This window comes from Pipra filicauda, unplaced genomic scaffold, assembly GCF_003945595.2.
Source record: "Pipra filicauda isolate LSUMZ 115617 unplaced genomic scaffold, ASM394559v2 scaffold83_size3615187_pilon, whole genome shotgun sequence".
Lineage (NCBI taxonomy): Eukaryota > Metazoa > Chordata > Aves > Passeriformes > Pipridae > Pipra > Pipra filicauda.
The window spans coordinates 1,795,091-1,810,016 of NW_024105020.1; the positions used below are offsets into that span (position 1 = coordinate 1,795,091).

Here is a 14,926-nt window from a genome sequence, read left to right on the forward strand (position 1 = left end):
TGTCCGTCTGTCCTCCCGCGTTGCACTGCGGGGCTGGATCCTCCCGAGGATCCCGGCCGGCCGGTCGGTGGCTGAGTGGGTGGGTTGGTGGGTGCCCGCGCGTCCCCGGCGGCAGCGGGCTCACACCATGTCGCGGCGGCGGCGGCAGGAGCGGCGCCGGGGCCGGCAGCCTCTGGCAGCCTCACGATGCGCCCCGCGCCCGGGCATGGCACGGCACGGCTCGGCTCGGCCCAGCCCGGCCGGCGGCGCTCACGCCGGGAGCCGGCAGTGGCAGCCGCGGCCCCGCTCTCGCATGGGGGGGCGGCTCACGCCCAGCGGCGCGGCGGAGCCCCCGCCGCCTCCCAGCCCTTCCCGCGGCGCTGCCCTCGCATCCAACGGCGCCGGGCACCGGCGGGCACGGGCTGCGCGTCCCGGCGGCGGCGGGGCAGGGGCGCGGGGCTGGAGCGGGGTGTTGCGAGCCAGACAAAGATAGCCGGGGAGGAGGAGGAGGAGGAGGAGGAGGAGGAGGAGGAGGAGAAGGAGGAGGAGAAAAGGGATACAAAATATACTGAGAGCGAAGAGAGAGAGAGAAAACAGCTCCCCCTTCCCTTCTCCAACAGGAAAAACCGGCGGAAACGCGCCCGCACCAGAGCACTTCTGGGTAAACTCGCAGGGAGAGAGAGACGGAGGGACGGAGGGAGGGAGCGCGGGCGGGCGGGCGGGCGGGCGGGCGGGGAGAGAACCGGCCCCACAGCCCTGCCCGCCCCGCCGCCCAACAATAGCCCTGCGGGGCAGGGGCGACTGAGGGCGGCCCCTTCCCCGCCCCAGCAGTGCCTGGGCCCTGCCGGCGGGGAGCCCCACGCGTATCTGCGGCAGGGCCGCCACTGGCGGGCTGCTGCGGGCAGCCCACGCTGCCTCTGCCCCGCGGCGAGGACAGGGAAGGGGTCCTGCCGCCCCCCAGCCCCCGCCGCCCCTCTGGGGGACTGCACAGTCAGCGTTGTTCTGTCGCGGCCGGTATTGACCATGGGGTAGGAGTATTTTCCCTTCCCATCCCCCGTGAGATGACCAACAAAATGTCAGTTTCTCCCTGCCCCGAGACCCCAGGCCTACAGGAAAAATATTCCTGCCTCATCAGAGACCTCTGCAGAAAGAGAGTCAAATCCTAGCCCCCAGAACCAGACCCAACTGTCATGGTGTTTTATCACATCATTTCTAACCGAACTGTCTCAGGCCCCATTCCCACCCAGAAGAATCCTCCAGCAGAATCTGAATCGTGGAAAAATCTCATTAACCTCTTTCAAGCTAGATACATCAGGCATTTGCACACAGGTGTAAACCTTGGCAGGGTTTGTTTCTCACTGAAGTTCTTTATCACACTGATATGGCAAAAATGTTACCTACTTGCAAGAGGTTGAGTTACATTTCCTGTGGGAACCAAGGTTTTCCTCTCTCTTCTACTTTAACCACAAAATTACATATACATAGCTATAACTATCACAGAAACATACTTTTGAAACAAAGCAAACCTGTTGAGCAGAAAGTGTAAGCATAAATTACCATAACAGTTTAATGGTGTGCATCATTTTCACTTAAAGTGTAGATACAAAGAAAGGAAACTCCAGCCTAGGCCAGGAAACTGTTTTTCTCTGTACGGCAACCTATAGTTGGAAAAAGGCAAATTATTTCAAATGGGTTTGACACTGGGTCCACCTGAGTGCATGCACACAGGAGTAAGATCAGGTCTAGAGATGCAGTAGGTTTTGAAAAGTGGATTTCCACGAAGGTTTATTGTCATCACCCTGGTTTGTATTACGTGGCTTATTTAACTCAGCCTTTTTATGCATAAGAGAAGACTTGGAAGGTCAGCTCCATTGCCTGTCTGCCGCAGCGTCCTGTCTGCAGGTGTAGCCAGTGCTAAATGTTGAAGGAAGATCACAGGGATACTTTAATCGTCCAGTGATACTTCCCTGGGGTATCCTGCTGGTTCTCTACACCTCAGCGTGTTCTTTAGCAGCATTTGGTGTCACTGCATTTCCTATTCTCTGATGATTTTTTCCTTCCATTAGATTGCCCATTTACTTTGTGGATTCATACATGCTTCTGGCCCTTACGGTGTCCTCTGGCTCAGAGTTCCAGAGCTGAACTAGCATGTTATGTGGAGACCACCTTTGTTCATTGGCTTTGAACCAACATGTGCTAGATTGCAAAAGAAAAAAAAAAAACCTGCTGGTTCTTGTGTTGGAATAATTTCCTATTCAATTTCTCCATTATATTAATTTTTTATAGACTTCTGTTATGTTGTGTTTCCCATCAGTTTTTGCCAGCTGGCAAATTCTGGTCTTTTTAGTGATACCATGAATGGAAGCTATTCAATATTTGCCCTTCATTGAACCATTTCTGTTTCTAATGCCTTCTTTTTTAAGACAAGGAAGTGGATTTCCATATCATGTTTGTGATGGGTTCACCATGCAGTGTCATGGTGATGTCCTGATTACTAGTCTTCTCTTGATACTTCCTTTTTTCACTGTTGTTGAGTATGACTAAGACATTTCTGTGGAACATGTCTATTATAACTCCACAATCCCCTTCTGTAATGTTAATACTACCTTAGAGACTGTTGCTGTGTGTTTCTGGATGCTGAAAGATTTTCAAGCCCAAAGTCTGAACCAAAAGTTTTCCAAACCCAGTATATGTAACACTTTTCTTGTGCCCCTGAAAAGTACAGCACAGGTTTTTTAGAGCTGAGGATCTGAGCCCAAATACACATTTTCACTATTCTAGCTCTGATGTGGCTCCACCATAGTGTCCCCTCTCTGCTCTGAGCTTGTTTTAATGCAGTGAGTTTAGTACTTTGTTGTGTTCTAGTGTTATACCAGAAGACCGCTGAAGAAGGAAAAGTGCTAACAAGAAGATTATGAATCCTTGAAAAGTAACGCATCCCCTAACTTCAGGGAAAACAATAGTTTTCATAAAGCAGTAAATGCCACAGGAGAGGTTCCTGCTAGTTCCCAGGGTGAAGCACCATGCCACCTCCCCTCCGTTTTCCTTCCCACACAAGCAGCAGGATGAAAGGCTTGCTTTCTTGAGGAAGAAGCCTCTCTGGCTGTGGCCAAAACCACTCTGTTCACATGTTCATCATGCTCTTCAGCACAGTATACTTACCCACTTTGGAAAGTCTAAAGGTTAAAAGATCAAATCTGAAACCACTGGAAAGAGGATGAGTGGTCTGGTTTAACTCTTCCTCGCAGTGAAACCAGCACCCTGAGGAGACAGTGAGGCAGCCATCAAAAATCATAATGAAGATGAAACGCAAGGAAAGGCAATTTCAGCCCTGTGGATAGTCATGCCACACACAGAGCACATACGGTGTTCTCTAATGACAAAAAGAGAAGAAGCATCAAAAAATCTGAGTCAACTCCATCCATTTGGGAACAAAGCAGGAGAGAGTTGGGGACCTGTGCACTGATTTCCATCACCCTCCCTGCTTATTGCACAGTTGCACCCATCCCTGCTTGTTGTGCTTGTAGCAGTTGAGGGAACAGAAGAGCTGCAGCTGCCTGAGTAGTTTCAGCATTCCTGAAAGAGGGGTGCTGAGCCTCCCTTTCTCTGGCCATTTATTCCTGTTCTCTGGCACCTCACCCCTTGTGTCAGCATAAGCATTCATACAGCTGTGCAGTGAGCCAGGACTCATAGCAAAGCTAGCCCATGAAAGGAAAACAACTTTTAATGTTACTGTTGATCAGGTCTATGGGCTGCTTCATCATGTGCCTGCTTGGGCAGTTGTGTTGACAAAAGAGAGAGGGGCAGAAGCTGTATGAGGGAAGGAAGTGTAACCACAGCATTTCCTCTTGGTTGTGGCTATGGCTTAAGCCAGTTTCAACTCTCGGTGGACCCATAGGGGTAGAACTAGAGAAGCTTCCTTCTTTACTGGAAGAAGAACTGTGGGAACCCAACAGTTATGTTCTAGCCACAAAAGAAATTCCTTGCTCTCTAGTTTTTTCCCAGTTTGTTGAAATTGTCTTTGTTTTATTATTTTCTACATTTAATGTGCTGGGGCCCTAATAACTGACAGAGATGTAGAGGTCATCAACTGCACTAACTTTTTATGAGCTTAATCATCAACTGTATTCAGGGAGATGAGTAAAGAGACAGGAAGTTCTGAATTTTCATTTTGTTTCTACTACTGATTCATTCCATAGCCTTAGGGCATCTCATTTCCTGTCTCCCTTCCCGTTCTCTGTTTAGAATATGACAGTGATTTTGACCTCCTTGATAGTGTGAAGTGTTAGACATATCACCCATCATACTCTAGGAAAATGGTTCTCTCCTTGGCTGAAAAAGTCTGTGAGGGTAAGGAATATCACAGGACAGAGTAGTGTATGAGGCTGAGTGAGACTTTGCACAGGCTAGCTCTCCTGCTGCAGGAGATCTTGGTGGGATCCCAAGGCCAGAGGGTGGTTGGGAGACATGGAAGACTAGCTTTTCTCCTCATGCTGGTGAGTTCTTCTCATGCTGGTGATTACAACAGGTCCTGGGAGCAGATCAATTACAGAAGGATGCCACACAGCTTCCTCCACCTTATGCTCCTCTCCTCTGTTGCTTCCACCACCATCTCACACCTCCATGTGAGAGCTGCTCTATGTGATCACTGCTGGCACACCCAGGTTCTTACATACTGCATCTGAATGTCATATGGGTGGATGTGTTCCTACAGCTCTGGTTGCCCAGTTGCACACACACTGCTGCTGGTGACTTCCTGCTGCTTCTCCCTCCTCAGGGTACTGTACTGCCTCCCAGACCGATGGGTTACCCTCGTTCCAGCACGCAGGCAAGGCTCAGGCAGGTAGCTAGACCCCAAGCTTGGGGAAGCACAGGTAGATGTTGCTGTAGGTGACACGATGTTCCACAAGGCTAAAAAGGAGCAGCTGTCCACCAGCTGTGTGCTTTGAGGCCATCACTGTTTACTACCTGGCTGGCTTCCTCTGTTAGCATTTGGGGGACTAGACTGAAAGGACTGAAACACAGGGACTGCCTAAATATAGCAATCCCACCAGCGCAGGAAGAGTGGCATCGTGAGTCAGAGCACTTTCCTCAGCTGCTTGGTACCAGGTGGGAAGGCACAGTACTATCAGCACTGTCAGCACTTTAGAGGTGCCCACCTTTTCCCATCCCCAGCCAGATTCCACATCTGTGCTGTTTTTTCAGCTGTGCCAGTACAGCTCCCCTGAGTAGTGGTCAGGTAGCTAGACTGATCTTAGCAAAAAAGAAAACACCATCTTTATTTTTTTGCAGGGGTTGATTCACTTCTTTTTAATGCCCTGCTTTAAATAAGTGGTGGGCAGTAATGTGAGAGCAGAAATTCCTCAAGTTGTTGTCGCACAGAGATCTAGGTACCATGAAACCATGTCCTAAAAGTTGTTTTGGGGAGAAACTGCAGTATAGCCTAAGGAGAAAAGTTAACTTTAGTCCTGTAATAATTAGTATCACACCTGTGCAGTACTGGAGCACCCAGCAGTTCTAACTTAATCCAGATCACAAATGAACATATGACAATAGTCTTATGAAAATAATATAATAGTGTTTGTGTCATCTTTTATGCTGGATGTGGTGAAGAAGGATAGTACCTGGTCCATTTAGAGCCACAGGATGTGGGAAGCTGATGGCTGAAATGGTATGAAGTTTGCCAGGATAATGTGCTTCCAGAGAAATCTGTGAACAAATCTAAACCAGCAGAGTGAAGCTCAATAATTTGCATCACCTAGCTGGGGCATTTTCAATCTGATTCTGAACATGCCCACACAGGATTTACATCCATGGAGCACAGCCTCCATAAAGAGACTGCTCCTGTACACAAGGAAGGGTGATTTCATGCCACCATAGTCTTTTCTCTGACTCCACATCCCTAACTGATCTACCCAGACTGAATTCACAGCACAGTCCAGGATCTTGCACTTCCTATCAGGCTGTGAATTGTCAGTCCTGCAGCCAGGCTTAAACCTGGCAAAAATGCATAAACTTGATATGAAAATTCTGTTGCATGCTTGGGCTAATGGAGAAGATCCCATGTATATTTTTCAGGACTGCCCATGCTCTAAGTTTTAACAAGCTGTTTCTTGTCCTGCTATCTGTCACGCAAAGCATGCAATTACCACATGTGACTGGCTGTCACAGGCTATCTCTGCTTGTAGCTAAGCTGCCTTGTAGTTATCTTCCCATGACCCAACTGTGCCACTTATTTCACCTCTTATACAGGGCCCTGAGCCGTAACTGTAGTGGCTATGAGCAAACTCTTTTCCTCCCTGTCTGAGTCAGAACTCCTCAGGGAGTGTGTCTGTCCTCACATTTGTCTTGATTTGCTTTATCTCACCCAGTGGCACCTGGGGATGCTCTGGGTTTCTGAGAGCTGTCCTTCTGGATGATGAGCAAGACAGAGAGACAGCCTGCTCACACCACATTTGTTCCCCAGAATAAGAAAAGTTGCTTTGCCAAGATGATGGTGGCTGTGGCTCCGCAGGCATTTACAGGCAGTGCTTGTGTAAGGATCTCCCAAGCCTTCCCCACTAAGCAATGGGCATGTATCCTATGCTTTTTCTCCTGTTTTTTGGCTCCTGTCACTGCATTGTCCTTACAAGAGCCATGTGACCAAACAGGTAACTGTTGGAAATAACACCTCTTTTCAGATTTTATTTTGTTTTTTCCAACTCAGTTGTGCTCACAGTGTGGTGAAGGCAGAAATAAGTAAGGCATTGAGTGTGTACATGGTTGTGCTGCTCTTTCAGAGCCCTCTAGCTTATATAAACACATAGAATCATAGAATCATAGAATCATGGAATCGATTGGGTTGGAAAAGACCTCCGAGATCATCAAGTCCAACCCTTGGTCCAAATCCAGTCCATTTACTAGATCATGGCACTCAGTGCCACGTCCAATCTGCGTTTAAAAATCTCCAGGGATGGTGAATGCACCACCTCTCTGGGCAGCCCATTCCAATGCCTGATTACTCTCTCTGTAAAGAATTTTCTCCTGATATCCAACTTAAATTTCCCCTGGCGGAGCTTAAGCCCGTGCCCCCTTGTCCTATTGCTGAGTGCCTGAGAGAAGAGACCAACCCCCACCTGGCTAGAACTTCCCTTCAGGTAGTTATAGACGGTGATGAGGTCACCTCTGAGCCTCCTCTTCTCCAGGCTAAACAACCCCAGCTCCCTCAGCCTCTCCCCATAGGACTTATGCTCCAGTCCCTTCACCAGCCTTGTCGCTCTTCTCTGGACCCGCTCCAGCACCTCAATATCCTTTCTGAACTGAGGGGCCCAGAACTGAACACAATACTCAAGGTGTGGCCTCACCAACGCAGAGTACAGGGGAAGGATCACTTCCCTGCTCCTGCTGGCCACGCTATTTTTGATACAGGACAAGATCCCATTGGCCTTCTTGGCCACCTGGGCACACTGTTGGCTCATGTTGAGCTTCCTGTCAATTAGTACCCCCAGGTCCCTTTCTGCCTGGCTGCTTTCCAGCCACTCTGTGCCCAGCCTGTAGCGCTGCAGGGGGTTGTTGTCATGTCAAGTTGAGTCTGCAAGCGTGCCAGGCTCTTGAGGAGATAGGTGGAGATCACTTTTCAGGAACTTGGGCCTTGTTTTGGCATGACCCTCAACATAGTCTTGATGTGCCATGTACTGAGTCAGAAATGCCACAACAATATGATGCAAAACACTTAACCTTTATGAACTTATTCTGTCAATTCAAATGTGTTAAAAAAATTCTGAAGAAGTAATTTTGTCACAGAACATTTTCTGATGGAGCAGGTACTGTAGCCAGCTTAAACCTGGTAAAAATGGCATAAAGCCATCACAGAAATATTTCTCTATACTTGGGTAACTGAACGGAAAGGTGATGTTGTGTGTCTGTATTTGATGCAGAGCAAGCTGATCCAAAAAAGTCCACAGATGGGGTAATAATCAACCTTTAGCCATGGCCTGAGCTGGTACAGAAGTCATCGTGTCCCCAGAATGAAGCCAATGCACTTCTATGAACAGTGGGCTTCTGCAAAGAAGCTGTGACAATCTGAATTCCCACAGTGCCCCTGGTCTGAGTACAGCTGCCTTTAAACCTGCAAATTTATCCCCATGTTGAACTTCATGCATTGTGAAAACTCCCTGTGAATTCATAAATCTTTGAGGACTGTGACTTAAGTGAGGTAAATTATAGAAGTCAAAATTAAAGTGTAAGGCATATATTTTAAACAAACATTAAGGCTACTGAAGTCTGTCCTTTGAAAGCTTTCTTCTTCAGTTTCCAAGTCACTTTTATTTGAATGTTGAAGGGATTTTCATTTTGTGTTATATTTTACAATGAGTAGGGAGTTATGTTTTGAAAGTAACTTTAAAATGAAGAGTGAATTATCACCAAAATGCAAAAGAAAGGAGAAAAAAAGTTTAGGTGAAAATTAACTATCCTTTTAAATGAAAAATTAAAACCCAGTGCTGGTGAAGAAAATGTAGGACCAGGTAAGGATTTCCACAGTTAATACATAGGCTTAATTGATTTAAGTTTCCCTTTCATTTTATACAGCATGAGGTCCACAGAGGACATAATATCAGGAAACTGGCTTTGTCAGTGAAGCTAACTTAAAATGTTCCCTCTTCTCCCTTCTCTGGCGCCTTGTACCTGGCTTCACACCTCTCCTTGGGCAACTCCTGTTGCCAGAACAAGAGTTTGCAGGACTAAGCCTCACACTGGCCAAAAAATAACACTCCCCCAGAAGGAGAAAATCGTTTCTGATTCCTGGCAGTGGCATCACCGAGGAGGCCATGACAGCGAAGAGGAGCAAGTGGGAGACTGAAATGGTGAAATGGCATTGGCAGCTTCTTAACTCCAACAGCAAAACCAAGATCTCATGGGGCTGCTGCTGACATGCCAATAGAAATACCAGGGAAAGGTCTGTGGGAACAGACAGAGCCTCTAGGCTGATATCACTATGCAGTGTAGAATTTGAAAAAATAGATGGTTGAAATGAAAAGGGCTGCTCATTGACACAAATAATCTTCCAGGTATTGTTTTTTTAAACAAAATATTGCCATCAAAATATAGTAAAAGATTGAATGTTATGGGACATTGCTGGATTTTGATGTGAGGCAAAGTGTTTTAGCTTTGTATTACAGTTTGGCTTGCAAGGGCATCCTCTGTCCTTTTCTAGATCTTGCTAATTTAACAGGGCTCTTCTGTATGATGCATTTACCTTCTGTGATCTGATTTTAAGTAAGCCAAATATCAGGGCAGCTGTGACACAGCAGTTTGGTAAAGCTCCTCAGTGTAACTGTGAAGTACTTCTAGTGAATTTATTCCTTTGTATTCCTAATCAATGCAAATATTTTTTCCTCTGAAATGTGTAAGCTTTTAGGGGCTTTCTGGTCATAACAGAAACACTGAATAAAGAGTGTCTACAGAGAGCTGTTATCTGCGGCTAAAACATGGGATTCATCCATCCATTTTGCATGCCTATATCTAAGCTGATCACCTAAGCTTCCTTTAATAGTTGACTGAAAGAAGTAAGCACCTTCAGGATGAACCTTCATGTTCATCTCATCATGAATCAGACAGATAAAGTGGCAAAGAGGAGTGGTATCTTAGCACTGACTAAGAAGGCATGGTTAGTTTGGAGGCTGAAGCCTGTGCTGAAGATATCTTGGACTGGTGTGATGAATCCCATGCAGCCAGGCAATGCTTTTTCATGCAATGCCAGTTTTTGAGATTTTCAGCTGTGCAATCATGCATGTTTTGAAAGCTATTTACCCGTTTGACTAGCAAAGTGAAGTCCAGGGGACGGATCTTTAACTGCTGTGAATTAGTGCAGCTCTTCTTCTGAAACTGCATGGAAGCTCTGATGACCAACTTCTCACATTTAAGGCTTGTGTTCTTACTGTAAACAGTCATCATCAGAAAAAAAGATGTTGTTAGGCAATGGTGAATAGGCAATTTGCCCTTGGCTCAAGTAGCCCTGAAATGGAAAAAGCATGAAAATTTATACAAAGAATAGAAAAACAGCACATGATTTCCCAACAGCATTTGAAAACTTTTTCTGCTGCTTTGATCATTGTTGCTCCCTCCTCTCACAAGCCCAGACTGGAGCCGTTATTTCAGCTAGGTGTAAAGCACAAGGAGAAATTATGAGATGAAGGCATACACCACAGGAGGAAGTCCCAGTTCAGAAGACAGCTAAAGTACTAAAGGTGGTAGGACATTAATGGCATGCAAATGCACACTTCTGAACAAGGGCGTTGCCCCAGATCAGATCCTAAGTACTTGGCAAGAGGCTTTGTAGAGTTCCCTAGGACACTGCCAGATGTACTCGAACCCTGCCTACAGTTCCCTTCCTGAACAAGTCCTTGATTTCCTCCAGGGGAGAAAGGCTAAATCTACACTCATGTTGGGGTCTGAAATTCATCTTACTGAGGATGAATGTGATGTCACCAAAATAGTTTTCCCTTGCACTTCAATTTTGACAAGGTTGGGATAGAAACCTCTGCAGCTGGACTATTCTTGACCTAGATGGAATCATGCTAGTGCAAGAAATGGTGGAGATCATGCAAAGGTGGACATGTGTGCAGTAGAGAAAGAAAGGCCCTGTCTTGGTGTTCACTCACCTCTGCTGGAAGAAAACATATAGATATATTTTCATACTGTTGAAAGGGCAATACCAAATGGGTGAAGTTACTGAGTTTTAAATAAGAGCCAGTTACCTTAGCCAGTTACCTTATCAAGCATTTCAAGCATTTTGTAAGTCATTTTCCTCTCACCACTATAATAACATAGGACAGAAACACTGTATGATTTTTTTAATGATGGAATTTTACACTGGAAAGATGTAAAATTATATTTAAATATCAACCTTCTCCCTGCATCCCACAACAGTTTCCAACATGTTTGCACACTACGTTTTACAGGACAACAGCTAATATCTACACTTAACACCTAAATCTGATATAGTTGTGTGACATCTCTGAGAAAAACAAAAGCATTACCATCTTTATCAAAATGCTGAGAAATCAGAGGTCATAAGTTCTTTTATACCAGGAACTAGTTTGGGATTTGAGATACCTGATTTGAGATGAACTATTTTCATTCACACTTTATATGTTATTTTTCCAAGCAACTGACTTTATATACCCTTTCTCAACCTTTTCTTTTTCTACACTGCTAACATCCCAAAATGATGCAGCTCTCTAAGATTGTGGCTTCCTTTGAAAAATCCTGGGGCTAAGAATCTTGCCAAGATATTACTTGTCTGATGAAATCTGGAGCTATAGTGCCTTTTCACAGAACCCTTGGAACAACATTAAGGTCAAGCTCCTAGACTGACTATCTAAAGCACCCAGGACCACATTGTGCCCCAGCACCCATACTACCATAGTGTGTTTATGCAATCTGGCTTCCTATGGTGTGTGCAGGCATCGCTCTGCATAGCCAAGCCACCTCTGCCAAGTTTGATCAGTCTTCTGTCCAGATACTGTCCAGATGCGTGCCAGACAGTGCAAAAAGGGAAAACGGTTTTATGCTCTGTTGCCTCATCATATTTTAAAAGACAAGACAAGACAGGTTATGTCTTCTTGCAGCGCCCTTCAAGCATTTGACCCAACCCAAGGCCTGTCACTGCTGCTTGTCATTTCAGGCCAAGGATAGTTTATAAGTAAGGAAGTTCAATCAACAGCATGATGAGGCGAAGATATGCCCCAAAAAGATCCTGTTGATAGATGTATGCAAGGAAATATGGACTAACAATTGCAAAGAATGATCTAAGATATATCCTTACCAAGCTGTCTTGTCCACAGCTCTCTTCTGTCCACCCCAGAGACAGTAGCATGGACTGATCAAGTGATCAGTTCTCTAGACTCCCCTGGACTCTGAGGAGCCTAGCCACACAAGGAATCTTTAGGGTTGGGTTTAGGGCCCTTGACTTTGGTCCAATGTACCAGAAGAAGTCCCATAACTTAAAAAGTGCCCTTGATCTGTACCCCAATACACTCACTCTTGGAATAATAAAATAGGATTTCATCCAGTCCCGAGGTTGCTTATATGAACTTTTAATCTTCAGAGCTCTGGAGTTTGCCTGTCCTTTTCAGTTGTCTGTTTGTTTAGTCCTCTTTGTAGTCGAAGAGACATTCATCAATTTTGACTTCATTTTATGGTGTGTAAAAATTTACTCTAGGCAATAACAGATAGACTTCTGCACAAGTATCAGAGGTGGGAATCATCCTAAATGCCATAAGATATATACAATATAGAAGTCCAAATTTGACCTCTTCATGTCTCTCTCTCTTTATAATAGTCATCAGAGAAAGAAAGGCAGTTCTTGGCCATGATTCATCTCATGTGAAATAGGTCACATGAATCACTTTTTAGAAATGCCTATTTCTCTGTATTGACTCAAAAGGGAGCCAAAAGGGAGTCTATTTGACTCAAAAGGGAGATACATAACTCATGCATAAATGGTTACACTGCAAATGTCCAGAGTTAGATGGGAGGAATCCCAAATGCCTTGTCTGGACTTAACGCCCTATGGATTTTTCCTCATCTGCTCCCATATCAGATGTGCATTTGTCAGCTGCTCAGGTATCTCTTGAGTATCTGCTGTAGAAGAGCTAATTTGTTCCTTCACCCTGGAGTGCCAAACACCATTCCATCAAGATGGTTGAGGGTAAGGGTACTAGGCTTGACCACAGGACATGTGAATCAGCAAGCAGGATCACAGAATGGTGAAGGCTGGGAGGCAGGCACCTCTGGGAATTGTCTAGTCAGATGCCTGGTCAGAGCAGAGACAGCTAGTGCAGGCTGCTTAGGACTGGATGCAGTCGGATTTTGAGTATATCCAAGGATGGAGACTCCACAACCCATCTCGGTGGTCATCCATTTAGTAAAGAAGTGTGGGATTTTTTTAATGTTGAAATGGTATTTCTTGTATTTCCATTTATGCCAATTGTCTCTTGTCCTTTAACTGGACACCCCTTAGAGTCTGAGTTCATCTTCCTTAGTTACCCCACTGGGTATTCATTCACAAGGGCCATATACCCCTGACCCTTCTCTTTTCCAGGCTGCACAATCCCAGCTCTCTCGACCTCTCCTCAGATGTCAGATGCACCAGTGTCTTCATCATCTTCATGGCCCTTCACTGACTTACTGCAGAAAGTTCCTGTCTGTGTTGTACTGGACCCAGCACCCTGATGTGTCTGTCTACTAGTGCTGAACAGATGGGAATAATCACCTCCCTCGACCTTCTGGTGACTCTCTTCCTAATGCAGTCCAGGGCCTGCTGGCATCATCTTGAGCTATTGCAATAGACAGGGGCAGAGGGCAGCTGCCAGCATGACTGTAATTTGCTTCCCAGGAATGCCAGAAGCATGTCTTGTAGTTAAAGAGCGGCGGCCTTTAGGCAAGCCAAGTACAGGATGCTAGGAATGATGCTTCATGGGGAAACTGTGAGTGGGAGGGCAGGTAGGGACTTCATAAGGAGAACCACTACTCTGGTACTAGCCTTCAGTTGCTAGTGAAAGAAGAGCTATATAGAATCATGGAAACATTTAGGATGGAAAAGGTATTGTGGCTGATGGGTGGGTGGTGGGGAAGGGGCAGCTGCTCTCCATACGAAAGGAGATGCCCTGATGCTGGCAGATGGGGAAAAAAAAAAAAAAAAGGAGGGAGATTATGTGTGAAGCCAGGAGAAAGGAGTAACCAGGCACAAGCAGGTGTATCTATGGGTCTAGGGTCTCCAAGGGAATGAAGCCTCTGATATTTATGCAGATGGTATTGCCTGTGGTCCTTCTTGCTCCAGAGCTGCATTTCTTAAAGCCTTTGTCATAATTGTTTGCAGGTAGATGGAGCATCCTTTTAAGCATTCCTCTAAGTATCCTGCTGGAGCCACTGTGGTTGGCAGGAGCCACCACCACCCCTGCCTGGACTGTGAAGAACACAGATTTTCCATGCTGATCTGAAGGATGCTCTCTGCTCTGGTTCTGAAGTGGTATTGTGCACAGTACAATCAAGCCTTCAGCCTCTCTTAAAGATCTTTCAGACAGATAAAGATGGAGCACTTATTCTTGTGGAGATCCTCAGCGAACAACTGCAGAATGCAAAGGATCAATGGCCATGATATAAAATAATTTCTGCTCTCTGAAACACATTCCTTTGCCCTAGGAGTGGGTCACAGTGCAAATGGGGCCAAGCTGTCCATTATCTAAAGCACGGGATTAGCCAAACAAATATAGCATACAAGTCATTTTTTGGTTGCTTTGAGGCAACACTGTAGTGGGTTGACCCTGGCCGGATGCCAGGTACCCACTATAGCCACTCTCTCACTCTCCCTCTGCAACTGGACAGAGGAGAGAAAAAAATAACAGCTAAGGATTCATGAGTTGAGATAACAGCTGGGAGAGGTCAGTTACTGATCACCATCATGGGCAAAACAGTCTAAAAGTGGGGATATTACTTTATTACTAACAGGATAAGAGCAAAAGAGTGAGAAATAAAATAATCTTAAAAACACTCTCCCCCCACCCCTCCTTCCTTCCATGCTCTACTTCCTCCCCCCAGCAGTGCAGGGCGACGGGGAATGGAGGTTATGGTCAGTTGTTTTTTTTGCCGCTGCTCAGAGAGAGGAGTCCTTCCCCTGCTCCCTTGGGGTCCCTCCCATGGGAGACAGTCCTTGATGAACCTCTCCAGCGTGAGTCCTTCCCACAGGCAACAGTTCTTCCCAAACTGGATCACTTCTCCATGGGGTGCAGTCCTTCAAGGATGAGCTGTACCGGTGTGGGTCCCCCACAGGGGCCACAAGTCCTACCCAGGAAAAACCTGCTTCAGCGTGGGCTTCCCTCTCCATGGGCTGCAGGTCTCCGGCAGGACCCTGCTCCATCTTAGGCCTCCCACTGGGTCACAGCCTCCTTCAGATATCCACCTGCTC

The 14,926-nt window shown here is 46.1% G+C and overlaps 1 non-coding gene across 1 annotated transcript; it reads left to right on the forward strand.

Annotated features, from left to right (window-relative positions):
• Nucleotides 1-538: 538 nt before the first annotated feature.
• Nucleotides 539-14,315, forward strand: LOC113986397. The gene is made up of 3 exons (XR_005566987.1): nucleotides 539-640; nucleotides 13,064-13,250; nucleotides 13,841-14,315. It is a non-coding gene; the product is annotated as an uncharacterized LOC113986397 (transcript).
• The last annotated feature ends 611 nt before the right edge of the window (nucleotides 14,316-14,926 follow it).